General features: G+C 45.0%; 1 protein-coding gene across 1 annotated transcript in view; it reads right to left on the bottom strand.

Moving 5' to 3' along the window:
* Positions 1-17,450, bottom strand: part of TTLL12 (tubulin tyrosine ligase like 12) — a 57,954-nt gene extending 40,504 nt beyond the window's left edge. The window contains exon 1 of the mRNA XM_077266591.1: positions 17,395-17,450. The gene's annotated coding sequence lies outside the window, so the exon portion shown is untranslated. The remainder of the gene's footprint in view (positions 1-17,394) is intronic.
* Between the last annotated feature and the right edge of the window lie 493 nt (positions 17,451-17,943).

Genomic DNA, 17,943 nt, shown 5'->3' with positions numbered 1-17,943 from the left:
TCATCTGCTTGAGCATTTATGGCTGAGACAGTTACCGTCCAGCCATCTTCTGTAGACGGGGTGAATTGTAAGGGTCCCATGGGGTTCACTTCTGTGGGTAGAGCATATACTCTGGCAAGTTGCATGCCAGCCTCAAGAGCTACACCTACGTCTGCGGTGTTGTTTAGCCTGACAGGGACTCTTCCGTTCTTCACGACGGCTAGGGTGCGGGCGACTAGTGGGTTTAGCTTACTCCCACTTGGAGCCCTCGGCTCGATTAACACTTCAACTCCTTCAAGTTGTCGGTTGGTGTTAAGAGGCAGGGAAATGACTGTCTCTTTTTCAGCGGGCAAAGTAATCCGGGTACAGCGGGGCACTTTAATGGCTGCTAGGGGTAGTTGTTCCTTTGCCATCTGTTGAAGTCCAACAGTAAGGATTACGCGTTGGAACGCCAGATGAGTCGGTTTATGTTTGGTAACTTTCTGCCAGTACTTGGGCCCTTTTCTTGTCGACAGCATAAGGTCCAGGTCTTTCAAGATATTCATTCCGATTATCACTGGGGTCTCGGAGCCGAAGCCTTCCTTGACAATGACGATTCCTCGTTTCCCTAGGTCTTGTCCGCAGGCCTTCGTATCCATCCAGGCGACTCCGGTTAGTGGAATAGGTAGGTTATTAGCCGCAATAATCTTAATGGTGGTATCTGGACCACAAGCAGTTCTTGGTTTGAGGTACTTTTCATAAAACTGTTCAGAGATCGTGGTCACTTGCGACCCAGTGTCCATCAATCCTTGCACTGCAACTCCCTCCAGAATAACTTCAAGTGTAGGACTACTCGAGGCGAGAATACTCCGTTGCTGGCTCTGTTTTTCTACACCCCATTCTCTGTCCCCCCCTGCTGCTCGAACCTCAGCTGCAGGGGTGTCTAGTTTTAACGGCGGCCATTGTGGTGAGACCTGGCGTGGTGGCTCTGCGTGTGGATGTAGCTGATATTCTGTTCGTCGTGGTAACTGATGGTTTGTTCGTTGAGGACAACGATTCGCCCTGTGGCGAGGGTCACCACAAGACCAACACGGTCCCGCGGGACGGCTAGGTCGTATCCGCTGGTCTCTCTGTCGTTCTAGTGTTAACTGTGACACCTGTTGCTGTAAATCTGCTACCATCTGTTTCAGCTCCTCGGTGTCACTGTTGGGCTGTTTACTGTCTAATATGGATCTGCACGCAGCGCTTTGAGTCCCCACATCCATGACGGGTCCCCTAGAACGTTCTATGGCTTCCTGCTTGACTTCAGCGAAGGTGAGAGTCGGCGTCATCCGAATCAAGTCCTGTAGCGTACGGTTAAGATACTGGTCTCTCAGCCCTATAACGAATTGGTCTCTCAGTACCAGGTCACGAGGAGCTATAGTAGTCTGTTGTTCCCCTTTTGCACAGACTTGTTCAAGGAGTACCTGAAGGGCATTTGCATATTGGGGAATGTCCTCCCATTCAAGCTGTGTCCGTCTGAAGAACAGGTATCGCAGTGTTCCCTGGTACGTAGTAGGTCCATAGGTCTTTTCCAGCACCTGCACCAAATCCTCCAACGCACGCTGCCCCCTGACCGTCTCCAGTCTGACTGTCGTCCATGCCTCCCCCTCTAGCGTCAGTACCGCCATTTCTGCCAAGGTCTTAGGGTCAATATTATACATTTCTCCCAGTATCCGCACTTGTTCCGCCCACTCTGGTACGGGGTAGTTTCGCCCGCCAAACTTCCTGACCTGGTTTACAATGGACACCGGCGGCGGTTTCTGACTGTACACTGGGCCTGGGTGGGAATCTTGCTGGGCACAGATCCTGCCGACTACGCCAGATGAAGTGTCCGAGGGCAAGGCCGCCCATGCATATCCATGATCTGGCCCAGCAAAACCTCCACACTCAGATTCCATTTTAACAAACGTATCTTTACTGTTATACATTTTTCTTAACACAGCAGAACACAATAATAGACAGTACAAAGTATGCTTATTCACAGAAATAACGTGTAATAACAAACTATCCCTCACTGTCCCTATCCACACGTTACCAGTTCCTTTGCTCCAGGAGGTTATCTTCCCACGTCGCAGGCCTGTCTGTCACTGCAGGGAGACGCTCCGTCCGAAGAGAAAAACAACAGGGATTGAACAAACTCTGTCTCTCAGGTCCAGACTGTAGTCCTTGGGGTTCAGCAGGTAAGGGTGGAATGTTCGGCCTCTCAACAGAGGACCCGCTTACAGTTCATGGGCTCCAGGATCTGTGAAGATGTCACCGCTGAGTGCTACAGGAGGACGCCAGCACACACAGACTTCTCTCTGCACTCAAAAGTTTCCCGGGCTCTCTCTTTTCCTCCCCTTCCTGTTCACATGACACAACAGGGGGGAGTTTAGCCAATACAGTTTGTTTCTCTGTAATCACATTCGGTATAGGTATAACTTCTGGCCACACGGGGGCAGTGTCTGTCACAGATTCTATGTCAATGATAACGGAACAGCCACAGCCGGCCAGCTCACTACACGAGAACAGTGAGAGTTCTTTTCCTTAAGCTCCTTGGGGGGTGAAGTCATAGAAAGTGAATGGAATACAGCGTTTAAAGGCAGGCTACATTCAGAGATGTCAGATTCATCATCACAGTTGTCATACTCCCCTACTGCTGCTAGCACCTTGTTAGGCCATCTAGGACGCTTAGGACAATTGATCAAGAAGTGGTCAGACTGGCCGCAGTAGAAACATAGACTTTCATGAAGGCAATGCTCCCGGCGCTCATTGATCTCGCACCTCTGAACGGAATCAATTTGCATGGGCACCTCCTCCACCTCCCGAGATGTTTTACCTGCAGGCTCTTTGGAAGGAAGGGAAAAGTTAGAAATACGGTTATATGCAGCAAACTTCTCCTGCCTACGCTCAGTAAGGCGAATGTCAATGCGCACACAATGCTGTATAAATGTCTCTAGCTCTTGTGGTGACTCAGAGCGGGCTAGTTCATCTTTTACAATACTAGACAGACCCCTTTTAAAAATAGGCAATTGTGCATAACTGTCCCAATTGGTATCTACCGCTAATCTCCTGAATTCAGTAGCATACTCAATAACAGAACGTTTTGCCTGGCGTAAAGACAATAAAGCAGATTCAGCATTTGCACGGCGATTAGGATCATCAAACATTAATGCCATAGCGGACAAGAAATCATCCAAGTTATTTAACCGTGGGTCACGAGACTCAATCATCGGATTCGCCCAGGCGAGCGCTCGTGCGGTCAGCAGCATTATTAAACACAATACTTTGGATCTATCAGTAGGAAACCGGTCAGCATGCACATCAAAATATAGCATACATTGATTCACAAAGCCACAAAATTTGTCGCGATCACCATTAAATCTGAATGGGGGCAACTTAGGTGGGCTAGCTGGTGGCGGTTGCTCAGAGGGAAAAGTTGCTTGTGCAGCTATTTGCGTGCTTATGTCCTGAAAAGCCCGTCCATACTGGAACTCTATGCCAGCAAGTTTGTTTTCCTGGCCTGCCATGCGGGTGCTTAAGTCCTGCAAAGTCTGTCCAAACACTTGTTGATTGTGTTTAAAGCTTCCAAACTTCTTTTGCAGACCTTCCACATCTTTCTGCAGTGATCTAATTCTGGAAAACACCTGCTCTGGTCTGCTTTCTGCAGTCATTGTTCCAGCAGTCGCCTTTTTTTTTTTGGCTAGAGTATCCTGTAATAATTATAGGGGATAACTCAGGAGACTCTGTGCGTGGAACAAGACAACTACAGGACACAGTTTTATAAGTGGTAAAGTCTATATTATCACATGGTGATTCAAACAGGTGCAGAGAGAAACTCAAGTCCACAACACTTGGTGCAAATATCAAATGCAGCTCAGCAGTCTATATGAAACTTCAGAGGAAAATGCAATCACACAGAAAGTCTATGAAGCACAATTATTCTTGAGGATACTTGACACGAATAAGTCCTTGCTTAGTCCAAAACACAGATAGATATTCTTATAGGCAGTTCAAATAATATCTTAGCTCAACCAGGGAGGTCTGGGTAATAGTCTCAGGTTCTTGCAGAGCAGCAACAGCTTACATGTCCAGCAAATGCAGATGGAAGTAAACACGAGCAGCAGATGGAGGATTACTGGAACTGGTGTATGCAGCAGGAACTCAGAGCAGAGTAGCAGGATAACCCCACAGGTTCACAGGAGCAGGTGTATAGCCAGGAAGTTACCAGAGGTCAGGAGCTGGATGCAAGGCAGAATACTCTAGCACAGACTGAAGGCTGGGGTGGAGTTTTATAGCAGGAAGACACAGTGCACATTAGACCAAAGACGCCATCTTGGAAAAGGGCAGTAATGCACAAAAAGGTAATAAAAAATGTTCAGAGTCCTGACACTAGAGTTGCTAAGGCACCTCCCAATAGAGAGGTGTCTCCCTATTCATCAGGCGTCTCCCAGCTATTGGCTTGGGACATTTTTGGAAGCGAATGCTGCCTCTTTAAGCACACTCTCAGGAGACCTACGTGCCATGCGCAGGTCCTGGGAGGTAGCAGACACCGCAGGAGCATGGGCGAGTAAGTTGTTCTAAGAATGCAGTTCCTTTTTGGGCCTAACAATGACCACTGAGGCCTGAGCCTCCTCCTCAGAAGAGAGGCAGTTCTGAGTAACAGGGCTGAGGCATCGCTGTCTGTAAGATGCTAGAGTGCGCTGCTGAAGGGAATAGTTGCCAGCTCCTGATGATAAATAGTAATGATGACCAGCTCCTCACTCAAAAGAAAAAGAAGGGGTAAATATTCAAGAACCAGAGGTGGTGCCTTTACAGACAGTTTAGGCATTTTAATGGATACTCCTGAAGAAAAGGGTGTTGTGGTGACCTTTCAAAGGAAGAGCATAGCCAAAGCCTACAGGAAAGCAGAAGTCCAGTAGGTAGGAGTTGGAGGCTCCCCTCCTGTTGCCAGGAAAGTTGGATGGATAGTAGGTACCTGGTGTCAGCTGGGTATGAGGATTGGGTTCTCTGTACCATACCAGTCAAACCAGTTGAAAGCCGAGTAGAACACCTCTGAGAACTTTAAAGTGGAGGAAAGCTCCCTAGTTTATGTCACAGTGTTGGCCTGCAGAGAAAAGATGGCCTGCAAAACCGCAACGATCTACAGATGTCAATCGACACTGCAGAGAGAGGACTAGAAAGTGGGAGAGGCCCGCTGAGGCAGGCAATCTGGCGCCTGATCGAAATGCATTTACCCTGCAGAAGTAAGCTGAGTGATGGCCACAGAGCTGCAGAGAGGATATGTACCATGGGCATAGCAACCTAGGCGCTGTGCAAGAGACTAAGAACTGCGCGATAGACTCTGGCTATGAGTGTATAAGTCTAATAAGGTCAATAACATAGTGCTCAGGTGAAGTGGCCTCAAGTAGAGATTCTCAAATATGTTTTGTTGACATGCTTATTCATACTTTATTTGACGTTCGTCGATTCCTGCCTTTATTCTTGCGCCATCAGAACAACCTTGCTGAGAACCCGAGTTGAACTTCGCTGTTACACACTTGCCTCGGCTCGGCAGGGCTTCACCACCTTCACCTTTTGCCACTGCCCTTTGCTGTGCTCCACGTTGGGTTTTACAGGTGGCTTGGTGTGCCTCCATGGCATTATCTGCCAAGGCCTATTTAAGAACCAAGACACACAAGAGTGTCTTTGTATTAAGACTCATAGTGTTGCGTTCTGCCTGTGTGCCATGCTTCTTTATCAGGTCTTGGTCCGCATATGCCTTATGACCTGGCATACCTGCTACCTTCATTTCTTTGGACTTGCCTGCGTTCTCTCTGCACCTGTGCTCCTGTGGTCTCCAGTGTCCCAAGTCATTGCTCCACACTTGCCTTCCTGCCTGCTACACCAATTCCTGGGGTCCTTGTGCCCACCTGGATCTGAGGGTTAGTGGATCCTACTCACTAGGTGAGCCTAGCATTCTCTTCTTGCGTCTTAGGCCTTAGGCACTTACCTTACATATCAGCTAGTTTCCAAAAGTTAGAGAAAACAGATAATATAGCAGTGCTCCACTATGGTAGTAAGTTCAGTCAAAAGTGTTGTGGATCTATCCATGGCTATGGGGCTCACCTTGAGCAGTAGTGCTACCTATTAGGCACACGATTCCCTGTGGACCTTAGTAGATCAAGAGCCACCCTGTCTAAGAGCGCCACCCGCTCCTATCGATATGGCAGTGGAAAAACTGTATTTTTATCCAAAATGAAACAAGTTAATTTAAAAGAATACAGATTTTGCGTTCCGAAAGTTTCTGATGGTGCAGAATATAACTAAGCACAAAGCACTCAAGTAGGCTCTCTAATGGTGGCCATATTGATTGTCACCTAAATGTCCAGAAAAAGACTAGGAATACGGTGGTTTAAGGTCTTCACTTTTTTTTCTTATGGAAGAAATGCATTTTGTAGGCCTAGCCAGCAGGAATAGATTGTACTTTATTTTCTCTTTGGCTCCATATCCATTAGGTAGAGCATTAGTACATTCTCCAAAAGCGTAGGAGCTGCTCCTCTTCGACACACCTGGGAAGGAAGATACTTCATCGGCAGTAGTAGATCAAGCAAAACCCAGTCTGAGGCTGCCATCCGGTCCTATCGATATGGCAGTGGCCAAACTTTTTTTATAGCCACAATAAAATAATTTATAAAGAATACAGACTGCGCGTTTCGAATCTTTCCAAAGGCAGAACATATAACTAAGCGCAAAGCACTCAAGTCAACCAGATGTCTCGAAAAACCAAGACTAGTCATAGGGTGATTTAGGATCTCATTTTTTTACAACAGAAACGCATTTTAGAGACTCAGATGGCAGGAATTAATTGTATTTTATTTTCTCTTTAGCTCCATATCCACTGTGCCCAACATTAGTAAGAGTAGGAGCTCCTCCTCTTCAGCACCCCAGGAAAGGAAGATCCTCCATCTGCAATAGAAGATCAAGCTCCACCCGATCTAAAGGCCCCACCTGGTGCTATCGATATGGCAGTGGAGAATTTTTTCTTTGTAATCCAAAATGAATACTGTATTTTGAAAGAATAAAGACAGCGCATTTCTGATCTTTTAGAAGGCACAATGTAAGCACAAAGCACTCAAGAAGGGACTCTACTGGCAGCCACATTAATCATCACCTAGATGTCTCGAAAAACTAAGACTAGTATTAGGGTGATCTAGGGTCTTCACTTTTTTTTAATGTCAGAAACGCATTTCATAGACCCGGCTGTCAGGAATACATTATATTTTATTTTCCCTTTGGCTCCATATCCATTAGGCACAACATTAGTATGCGCAGTATCTGCCCGTCTTCGGCACATTCGGGAAGGAAGATACTCCATCAACAGTAGAAGTAGATCAAGCACCACTCCATCTAAGAGCACCACCCTGTACTATCGATATGGCAGTGTCCAAACTTTTTTTTCATCCAAAATAAAATAATTTTAAAAGAACACAGATGGCGCGTTTCGAATCTTTACGATGGCGCAACCTATAACTAAGCGCAAAGCACTCAAGAAGGGACTCTTAATGGTGGCCACGTTGATTGTCAACCAGATGTCTTGAAAAACCAAGACTAGTCATAATTTTATTTAGGTTCTACACTTTTTTTTTACAACAGAAACTCAATTCATAGACCCACTCGTCAGGAGTAAATTGTATTTTATTTTCTCTTTAGCCCCATATGCATTAGGCACAACATTACGGGTAGGAGCTGCTCCTCTTTGGCACACCGGAGAAGAAAGATACTCCATCGGCAGTAGATCAAGCTCCAACTGATCAAAGGGCCCCACCTGGTCCTATCGATATGGCAGTGAACAAACATATATTCTCTTTAGCCCCATATCCATTAGGCACAACATTAGTATGCGTAGTAGCTGCCCCTCTTTAGGGCGAGGAAGATCCTCTTTCGACAGTAGTGGATCAAGCGCCACCCGATCTAGGGGCACCACGATATGGCAGTGTCCAAACTTTTTTTTTTTAATCCAAAATAAAATAATTTGAAAAGAATACAGACGACGCATTTCAAATGTTTCCGAAGACACAACGTAAGCGCAAATCACTCAAGAAGGAACTCTAACGGCGGCCACAATGATTGTCACCTAGATGTCCCGAAAAACTGAGACCAGTAGTAGGGCGATTCAGGTTCTTCCCTTTTTTTTGTTTTACGCAATGCATTTTATAGACCCAGCCGGCAGGAATAAATTGTATTTTATTTTGTCTTTGGCTCTATTCCTAGCCATATTTAACAGGATAATTATGGATTAAGCCGTCCAGGAGGCCTGGACCTAGAGAATCAAAGATGGGATCTCATAATGCGGGAGAGAGGACATAGTGTCAAAAGGGTCAGCGGCCGAGAGGGGATGGGAGGAAGCCACAATAGGCGTGCGGGGATGAAATAGCCACAGAGCAGAATAGCTATTTTCTTGTTTAAAAAGCTTAAATGGCCATTAAGTTGGGGAAATTGCTGGTAAAACAGCTGGAAATGTAAATAGCAATTTAACCAGTCCATTGCCCCTCAATTCACATGTGGTATGTGCCAAGCGACATCAAAAGCGTTTCCTCTGATTTTATTATATGGTCAACAGTAGGAGGATTGAGAGGGGCTTTTCTCTCCAGGCTGAATGGAGTCTGGCCTTTAGTTGGGAGCATTTACACGGTTTTTCATGTTTTTTTTTCTTCTTTTCTTGGATGTAAGCAGACAGCACAGTTCTTTTTTTTTTTATTTCATTTTTTTTTTTCCAGGCTACTTTCATGGAGACCCTTAACTTGCCTAAGGCCTTTCTTTTTATGATGTGGCACTAATGAGCTGTTTGATGAATGTTGTTCTTTTTCAAAGACTTCTACCTTCACGTTGTTGGTCAAACTTTTAGAAGAGAAGGGGGGAAGGGGACGGGGAATTCTGGGCACCAAGTATAACATTTGGGCCTGAAAAAAATGTGAGATGCTTTGTTCGGTCGATCTGAGGGTGTAAAAGGGGCAGAAAAACTGAATTGTGTTTGTTTTATGTTATAGGACATGGGGAACATTAGAAAACATAAAATAGAGTACAGCTCTGGGGTATAATATAGGATCAGTAATGTAATGTATGTACACAGTGACTGCACCAGCAGAATAGTGAGTGCAGCTCTGGGGTATAATACAGGATGTAACTCAGGATCAGTAATGTAATGTATGTACACCATGACTGCACCAGCAGAATAGTGAGTGCAGCTCTGGAGTATAATACAGGATGTAACTCAGGATCAGTAATGTAATGTATGTACACAGTGACTGCACCAGCAGAATAGTGAGTGCAGCTCTGGAGTATAATACAGGATGTAACTCAGGATCAGTAATGTAATGTATGTAAACAGTGACTGCACCAGCAGAATAGTGAGTGCAGCTCTGGGGTATAAGGGTGGTTTCACACGTCCAGATTTTTCCGGTACTGGAAAAATCGGTGCCGGAGATGTCCGTGTGCTCACGTAGTACATCCGTGTGGCACATGTGCGAGAACCGTGTGCCGCCCATGTACCGCATCAGGACCACACGGACGGCCGCCTGGAAGTATCAGGACCACATGTACAGCGCCGGGAAGCAGCGCTACTGTAAGCGCTGTTCCCCTGCGTGTGGTGCTGAAGCCGGCTGTCATCCCTTCTCCCCTGCTCGGCCGAAAGCAGTGCGAGCAGGGGAGAAGGGATGAAAGAAAGCCCGACGTGCGGTCCCCCCCTATATTTTCCAACCAACCCGGAAAAACTCACAGGTACGGGCTGCTATTCTCAGGCTGATAAGTGGCCTTGGCTATGGCCCCCCCCCCCCCCCAGCCTTAAAACAGCAGCCCGCAGCTGCCCAGAAAAGGCACATCTATTAGATACGCCAATTCCAGCACTTAGCCTCTCTCTTCCCACTGCCCTGTAGTGGTGGCATATGGGGTAATAAGGGGTTAATGTCACCTTGCTATTGTAAGGTGACATTAAGCCTGGTTAATAATGGACGTGCCTTTTCTGGGCAGCTGCGGGCTGCTCTTTTATGGCTGGGGGGGACCCATAGCCATGGCCCCTTACCAGCCTGAGAATAGCAGCTCGCACCTGTGAGTTTTGCTGGGTTGGTTGGAAAATATAGGGGGGGGACCGCACGTCGGGTTTTCTTACATCCCTGCTCCAACGCTCGTGCTGCTTTCGGCCGAGCAGGGGAGAAGGGATGACAGACGGCTTCAGCACCACACGCAGGGGAACAGCGCTTACAGTAGCGCTGTTTCTCCCGTGGCCGTCCATGCACACGGAGGACAGTTTGCAAGGTTCTCCATGTGCACGTGTACGGGACGTATTGCGGTACGTGCTGCCGGTAAAACATGGACATGTCTCTGACCCGCTGACATGTGCATAGAACCATTCATTTGAATGGGTCTACGTGTGTCAGTGTCTCTGGTTCGTGAGAAAACTGTCACTACACGTACCAGAGGCACTAACATGTGAAACCTGCCTAATACAGTATGTAACTGAGGATCAGTAATGTAATGTATCTGCACACTGACTGCACCAGCAGAATAGTGAGTGCAGCTCTGGGGTATAATACAGGATGTAACTCAGGATCAGTAATGTAATGTATGTACACAGTGACTGCACCAGCAGAATAGTGAGTGCAGCTCTGGAGTATAATACAGGATGTAACTCAGGATCAGTAATGTAATGTATGTACACAGTGACTGCACCAGCAGAATAGTGAGTGCAGCTCTGGGGTATAATACAGGATGTAACTCAGGATCAGTAATGTAATGTATGTACACAGTGACTGCACCAGCAGAATAGTGAGTGCAGCTCTGGGGTATAATACAGGATGTAACTCAGGATCAGTAATGTAATGTATGTACACAGTGACTGCACCAGCAGAACAGTGAGTGCAGCTCTGGGGTATAATACAGGATGTAATTCAGGATCAGTAATGTAATGTATGTACACAGTGACTGCACCAGCAGAATAGTGAGTGCAGCTCTGGGGTATAATACAGGATGTAACTCAGGATCAGTAATGTAATGTATGTACACAGTGACTGCACCAGCAGAATAGTGAGTGCAGCTCTGGGGTATAATACAGGATGTAACTCAGGATCAGTAATGTAATGTATGTACACAGTGACTGCACCAGCAGAACAGTGAGTGCAGCTCTGGGGTATAATACAGGATGTAACTCAGGATCAGTAATGTAATGTATGTACACAGTGACTGCACCAGCAGAATAGTGAGTGCAGCTCTGGGGTATAATACAGGATGTAACTCAGGATCAGTAATGTAATGTATGTACACAGTGACTGCACCAGCAGAATAGTGAGTGCAGCTCTGGGGTATAATACAGGATGTAACTCAGGATCAGTAATGTAATGTATGTACACAGTGACTGCACCAGCAGAATAGTGAGTGCAGCTCTGGGGTATAATACAGGATGTAACTCAGGATCAGTACAGGATCAGTAATGTAATGTAATGTATGTGCACAGTAACACATTTTTTTAGATCTATGTCAATAATATGTATCAGTGTCACTTATATTTATTGATGATGCCGTTTTCAGATTTTCAGATGCTTAAACCGATCGACACTGCTCCAAGTTGTTATCATTGACCTAAGCTTTATCTTCCTGATGTAATTCATCTGCCAGTGTATTGTGACTTTGCCTTTGTCATAATGTTCAGTTGTTCTAAACTTTTTCCGCTCAACGCCAGCAATTAAGATAATTTACAGTTTATGGTTATTGATTGATCACGTTTAATGATCCACTCGCTAATGTAGAGCGGGGAAAATGGCCAAACTTCTCCAACACTTCCTCCTGATTAATGGACGCCCTCGCTCCGTTATTGACATGACTGCCGCTCTGTGTCCTTGATGCAATGTTAATGTAGGCAGCAAGGCCTCGTTATATGACACAAACAAGTCATATCGGAAACAGAAAGTCTATGGGTGATGCCATCGTGGATGATTTAGGAGATGGAGGAGGAGTTGTGTGTCTATTTTGTCTTCCCAGTCTGCAGGGAATTATTGAATGCGATACAACACAATATCCACACCAAAATTAAGAAAAGATAATAACAATAGTTATAGACCTCCACAACCAGGAGGGGGACTGGGGATAATGGAGTCTACCTTCACTAGGACAGGTCCCAGGTACAAGTGGCCACCATTTATGCAATGAACAGCTGCCATCATTTAGTTGAGTGGCTGGCCTTCCGTGTCTGAAGGCTGCGATCCCTTGCCAGAGGAAGGAAAGCAGCCCCAGAGGATCACCAAGCCACCATGCTTTACAATAGGTATCACCGAGCCACCCCCATGCTTCACTGTAGGTACAGTACAGGCCAAAAGTTTGAACACACCTTCTCTTTTAAAGATTTTTCTGTATTTTCATGACTATGAAAATTGTACATTCACACTGAAGGCATCAAAACTATGAATTAACACATGTGGAATTATATACTTAACAAAAAAGTGTGAAACAACTGAAAATATCTCTTATATTCTAGGTTCTTCAAAGTAGCCACGTTTTGCTTTGATGACTGCTTTGCACACTCTTGGCATTCTCTTGATGAGCTTCAAGAGGTAGTCACCGGGAATGGTTTTCACTTCACAGGTGTGCCCTATCAGGTCTAATAAGTGGGATTTCTTGCCTTATAAATGGGGTTGGGGCCATCAGTTGCGTTGTGCAGAAGTCTGGTGGATACACAGCTGATAGTTCTACTGAATAGATTGTTAGAATTTGTATTATGGCAAGAAAAAAGCAGCTAAGTAAAGAAAAACGAGTGGCCATCATTACTTTAAGAAATGAAGGTCAGTCAGTCCGAAAAATTGGGAACACTTTGAAAGTGTCCCCAAGTGCAGTTGCAAAAACCATCAAGCGCTACAAAGAAACTGGCTCACATGAGGACGGCCCCAGGAAAGGAAGACCAAGAGTCACCTCTGCTTCTGAGGACAAGTTTATCCGAGTCGCCAGCCTCAGAAATCTCAGGTTAACAGCAGCTCAGATTAGAGACCAGGTCAATGCCACAGAGTTCTAGCAGCAGACACATCTCTACAACAACTGTTAAGAGGAGACTTTGTGCAGCAGGCCTTCATGGTAAAATAACTGCTAGGAAACCACTGCTAAGGACAGGCAACAAGCAGAAGAGACTTGTTTGGGCTAAAGAACACAAGGAATGGACATTAGACCAGTGGAAATCTGTGCTTTGGTCTGATTAATCCAAATTTGAGATCTTTGGTTCCAACCACCGTGTCTTTGTGCGACGCAGAAAAGGTGAACGGATGGACTCTACATGCCTGGTTCCCACCGTGAAGCATGGAGGAGGAGGTGTGATGGTGTGGGGGTGCTTTTTTGGTGACACTGTTGGGGATTTATGTGTATCAGCGAGCCACCGCCATGCTTCACTGTAGGCATCACCGAGCCACCACCATGCTTCATGCTTCACTGTAGGTATCACCGACCTACCGCCATGCTTCACTGTAGGTATCACCGAGCCACCGCCATGCTTCACTGTATGTATCACCGAGCTACAGACATTTTTCACTGTAGGTATCACCAAGCCACCGCCATGCTTCACTGTAGGTATCACTGACCCACAAACATGCTTCACTGTAGGTATCACCGAGCAACAGACATGCTTCACTGTAGGTATCACCGAGCCACCATCATGCTTCACTGTAAGTATCACTGAGCCACAGACATGCTTCACTGTAGGCATCCCTGAGCCAATGTCATGCTTCAAGTTAGGCATCACCAAGCTACCCCCATGCTTCACTGTAGGCATCACCAAGCCACTGTCATGCTTCTCTGTAGGTATCATTCAGCCACCTCCATGCTTCACTGTAAATATTACTGTAAATATCACAAAGCCACTACCATGCTTTGCTATAGATATTACTAAGCCACCACCATGCTTCACTGTAGATATCACCAAGTGTTCACCATGCTTCACTGTATATATCACCGAGTCTCTTTCATGTTTCACTGTAGATATCACCGAGTCTCTGCTATGCTTCTCTGTAGATATCACCGAATCTCCACCATGCATATCACAGGGTCTCTGCCATACTTCACTGTAGATATCACCAAGTCTCCACCATGCTTCACTATCAACAGAGTGTTCTTTTCAGCATATACTTCATTCTTCCTCCTCCAGACACACCACTGATCCATAAACCCCAAAACTTCCAGTTTTTGGTTAATTGCTCCACAGAAAAGTATTACAAAACTTCTGTGGTAACTAATATGGTTTTCAATATATTCCATGCAGTACAACTTTTCTTGAGTTAGTAGAGGTGATGTCTAGGAGTCTGGGCATGGAGATCTTCAGGGTTTTGTACACTCTGTAATGTGCAAACTGAAACCTTAGTGGCTGCTGCCACCAAATCTTGCTGAAGGTCTTTTTGCAGTGACTCCAGATTTTTTGACCACCTGCCTCATGGGGAATCTGGTGGCAGCCGGTAACAGCCTCTTCTTTCTGCCATATCCGGATAATGTAACTGGTGTTCCTGTAACTTTGAACTTGTGAAGTCTGGGAGCAGTCAATGCCTTTGTAGATTTGTGTCTCATTTTCCTTGTTTGTGTAGGTCAAAGAGCTCTTCTCTTAATCATATTGATGACCTATCCTTATCTGTAGCTGGTTACAACAGCCAGAGGTGCTCTACTAAGCAGTAAAGACTCTTATTATTAAGGGGATGAATAATTTGGAGACTGCAGTAGTCGGTAAAAGTGCCATTTTGTGCTGAATATGGAGAAACCACCACTTGTTCTAATTGTTGTGTTCACCTATTTGCAGTGTTCTTTTATTGATTTATTGCAAAGTTTCTAAATTTTGCTAACAAACCAAATTTGCACTGGGGGATGAATAATTCTGATTGCAACTGTATAAGAAAGGAAATATTGTTATTGTCCTTCAGGATTTGTAATGAATATGTTCTCGAGTTTGCTAGGCAGCGGTTATGACATCAGGTTCATGGACTCCCTGCAAATTTTAGTTTAATGTAATGACTAATAGCTGCCATAAGATGGCGCTCTATGATATATAGATCGGAACACATGATTGTGTGTGATGTTATAGGCTTAGCAGTGAAAGTATGTTCCCTGCAGTATTGTCCACTTTCAGGTGGGATTTCAGAAACCCCAAATTTACTAGGACTGTCTCTGAATATCTGGGACAGTCCTGGCAAATTTGCTATGCCCACTTTGCTACCAATGCCCTTACATTCAACCTATCCCCCAACGTTTGCACCAAATATCAGGTATTATAAAAGAAATTAATAGTGAAAGTGAAAAATGCAAAAATTTAGCGTCTGTGGTTCCAGTTCAATATAGAATTTGTGCTTTTTGGGGGTCCAGTTTTTTGTGTTTTTCACCTGTTTTTCATTTGCGTCTTATTCTTCTTTTATTTTATAACTTTTTTAAAGTCTATTTTATATGTTTTCACTTTTTTTTTAGGTTCTTCATTAAGGGTGAAGTTTTTGGGGTTCACAGATATTTTGACTGATTCATCAATTGCAACTTTCTTACAAAAAAAATCACAAATTTTTGGTGCAAACGTCTTCCAGTCCCTCCCTGGAGTGACTTTCCAAACACCTGTAATTTTCACACAAACATTTTAGAAGAAAATTATACTTTTTGCCCTAAAAAGATGCCAGAAGGTAAAAAAAAAAAAAAATTTGATTTTGCTCAAAATTCATTTAGGTTTATTTATCATAAAAAAATTTGATGAAAAATTTGTTATTGAAAATTGGAAAGTTCCCTTCCCCAATTAAAATTTTCTAAAATTCCCAATTCGAGGCTCTTTGGCTGTAGGATATGTTCTCGCACTTTCATTTCACAACCGCCTCTTTAGATGAATCGGTCAGTACAGATCTAAAGTAACCAGAAAGGAAAAGAGAAAAAAAAGGAAGGGGAAGGAGAAAGGGGGACAAAGAATAGAAAAAAGTTTTCTCATAGTTGAATAAAAAAAAACTTGGTTGGTTGCTCAGGGTGACCCGCTGCCTAGTTGGTCCTGCGCTGGATAGCGTCTCCTCAAAAGGCTTTTCTTTCCTTCAGTTTGAGAGTTACCATTTCTGTCTCGGAGGCAGCCACTGAATCAACAAGAAAGGAGCGGGCAGACAATGCCATCGTCTTAACTCCTTCTTCGCTGCAGACAGAAGAAATGCTATTGCTTCGACCCTTGTCTATGCTGTGTTTTTGTAACGCAGGAAATACAAATATTTTTTGGAAAAAAAATTAAGGATTTGATGTTTTGATGACCCCTTTTTCAAATTTTTGGGTTCCTCTGAAGATAAGTTGATGTAGGCAGTCTTCATGATCAGTTGCCAGGATTCGTGAAATGAAGGGCCATGGCCTCCAGAGCTTCAAGCCTGGATGTCCCCAATTCCAGGTGTCCATGGACCAGACCTCTGCTCAGTGTGCCCCGTTGTTGCCAGGATTCGTGAAATGAAGGGCCATGGCCTCCAGAGCTTCAAGCCCGGCTGTCCTCAATTCCAGTTGTCCATGGACCAGACCTCAACTCAGTGTGCCCCGTTAGATTTTGGAAATTCAACCCTGGGTCCTCTTGTCCTGGGAGCACCAGCATTGGTTCTTTGTTTATTTGCTGTGTTGCAGAATCTGGGGCTCTGACCACTTTTTGCTCATCTGGTCACCCTAACTGTTCCTACTTTAATACCTTATATGAAAAGGAAGGTGCCTACATCATTTACGAAGAAAGATAGAAGCAATACTGTCATCTGTACCTCTTTATTTACACCATTTACACCATTTACAAGGTGAAACAGGGAAGTACTATCTGTGCATACATTATTTACAAAAAGAGGTGGGGATACAGCACTATCTGTGTCTACTTAATTTACAAGGACAGGGAGGTAGGGAGCATTATCTGTGACTATACTAATGACAACAGTGGCGGACACTGACAGCTTTGGGCCCCTGTGCAAGAAATGTGTCTGGGCCCCCCTCCCTGCCCAACATCATACCTCCCAAGTTTTGAAGATGGGAAAGAGGGAAAAAGTGTGCGGCGCGCACCGCGCACCGCGGCAAATTTTAGGCCACGCCTCTGGCCACACCCATTCATAACTAGTCACACCCATATCCACGTCCCAACCACATCCATTTAGCACTGCTGATCACACTGTTTTATAAAGAATAATTATAAACAAAAAAATATGGCCACACAGTGCTCCATACTGTATATTGGCTGCACATGATGCTCCATACTGTATATTGACCGCACATGATGCTCCATACTGTATAATGACCGCACATGATGCTTCATACTGTATATTGACCGCACATGATGCTCCATACTGTATAATGGCCGCACATGATGCTCCATAGTGTTTAAAAGTTTAAAATGGGGCCCCAAATGCTAGCATATTGCACATCATACAGAAGCATTTCGGTTGTATTTACCTGCGCTGATCTCAGGCCGCTAAACGAGTGTGATCGACAATACTGAAGTCATGGATGCTTGTTTCCCTGCCTCTTTCCACCATCTGAGAAAGAATGAAGGGGACAGAACGATCACTAATAGATCACTACAGATCACCATACAGCATCATGTTATCAGCAGCATATCTACAGTTTACACCGGCGATGTGCTGCTGAGAACAAGGATTTTTATTCCGGCATAAACAATCCAATCACCCAATGAATATGCAGCATTTTGCTTGTTTAGTATAATAAACCCCATAGTCCTCCATATAGTATTATACACTTCCCATAGTCCTCCATATAGTATACAGCACTGACCACAGTAGTATACAGCACTGACCACAGTAGTGTACAGCAGAGCCCACAGTAGTGTGCAGCAGAGCCCACAGTAGTGTACAGCAGAGCCCACAGTAGTGTACAGCACAGGCCACAGTAGTGTACAGCAGAGCCCACAGTAGTATACAGCAGAGCCCACAGTAGTGTACAGCAGAGCCCACAGTAGTGTACAGCACAGGCCACAGTAGTGTA

This window comes from Ranitomeya variabilis, chromosome 5, assembly GCF_051348905.1.
Source record: "Ranitomeya variabilis isolate aRanVar5 chromosome 5, aRanVar5.hap1, whole genome shotgun sequence".
Lineage (NCBI taxonomy): Eukaryota > Metazoa > Chordata > Amphibia > Anura > Dendrobatidae > Ranitomeya > Ranitomeya variabilis.
The sequence above is the reverse complement of the archived record's forward strand: the minus strand, read 5'-3'. Positions and strand labels throughout refer to the sequence as shown.